The sequence below is a fragment of the Physeter macrocephalus genome, chromosome 16, assembly GCF_002837175.3.
Source record: "Physeter macrocephalus isolate SW-GA chromosome 16, ASM283717v5, whole genome shotgun sequence".
In the NCBI taxonomy this organism is placed as follows: domain Eukaryota; kingdom Metazoa; phylum Chordata; class Mammalia; order Artiodactyla; family Physeteridae; genus Physeter; species Physeter macrocephalus.
Window position 1 is genome coordinate 45,845,360 of NC_041229.1, and position 1,515 is coordinate 45,846,874.

Sequence of the window (1,515 nt, forward strand, 5' to 3'; positions counted from 1 at the left end):
TGTTTTCATTGTCATTTGTCTCTAGGTATTTTTTGATTTCCTCTTTGATTTCTTCAGTGATCTCTTGGTTATTTAGTAACGTATATTTTAGACTCCATGTGTTTTTGTTTTTCACATTTTTTCCCCTGTAATTCAATTCTAATCTCATAGCATTGTGGTCAGAAAAGATGCTTGATATGATTTCAATTTTCTTAAATTTACTGAGGCTTGATTTGTGACCCAAGATGTGATCTATCCTGGAGAATGTTCCATGCGCACTTGAGAACCAAGTGTAATCTGCTGTTTTGGGATGGAATGTCCTATAAATATCAATTAATTCTTTCTGGTCTATTGTGTTATTTAAAGCTTCTGTTTCCTTATTTATTTTCATTTTGGATGATCTTTCCATTGGTGTAAGTGAGGTGTTAAAGCCCCCCACTATTATTATGTTATTGTCTATTTCGTGTTTTATAGCTGTTAGCATTTGCCTTATGTATTGAGGTGCACCTATGTTGGTACATATATGTTTATAATTGTTATGTCTTCTTCTTGGATTGATCCCTTGATCATTATAGTAGTGTCCTTCCTTGTCTCTTGTAACATTCTTTATTTTAAAGTCTATTTTATCTGATATGAGTATTGCTACTCCTGCTTTCTTTTGATTTCCATTTGCATGGAATATCTTTTTCCATCCCCTCACTTTCAGTCTGTATGTGTCCCTAGGTCTGAAGTGGGTCTCTTGTAGACAGCATATAGATGGGTCTTGTTTTTGTATCCATTCAGCCAGTCTGTGTCTTTTGGTGGGAGCATTTAATCCATTTACATTTAAGGTAATTATCGATATGTATGGTCCTATTACCATTTACTGAATTGTTTCAGGTTGTTCTTGTAGGTCTTTTCCTCCTCTTGTGTTTCTTGCCTAGAGAAGTTCCTTTAGCATTTGTTGTAAAGCTGGTTTGGTGGTGCTGAACTCTCTCAGCTTTTGCTTGTCTGTAAAGGTTTTAATTTCTCCATCAAATCTGAATGAGATCCTTGCTGGGTAGAGTAATCTTGGTTGTAGGGTTTTTTTCCTTCATCACTTTAAATATGTCCTGCCACTCCCTTCTGGCTTGGAGAGTTTCTGCTGAAAGATCAGATGTTAACCTTATGGGGATTCCTTTGTGTGTTATTTGTTGTTTTTCCCTTGCTGCTTTTAATATGTTTTCTTTGTATTTAATTTTTGACAGTTTGATTATTATGTGTCTTGGCGTGTTTATCCTTGGGTTTATCCTGTATGGGACTCTCTGTGCTTCCTGGACTTGATTGACTATTTCCTTTCCTATATTAGGGAAGTTTTCAACTATAATCTCTTCAAATATTTTCTCAGTCCCTTTCTTTTTCTCTTCTTCTTCTGGGACCCCTATAATTCGAATGTTGGTGCATTTAATGTTGTCCCAGAGGTCTCTGAGACTGTCCTCAGTTCTTTTCATTCTTTTTTCTTTATTCTGCTCTGCAGTAGTTATTTCCACTATTGTATCTTCCAGGTCACTTATCCGT

At 35.6% G+C, this 1,515-nt stretch overlaps 1 pseudogene; it reads right to left on the minus strand.

Annotated features, from left to right (window-relative positions):
- Positions 1–1,515, minus strand: part of LOC102983338 (tyrosine-protein phosphatase non-receptor type 2-like) — a 6,281-nt pseudogene that overhangs the window by 3,807 nt on the left and 959 nt on the right.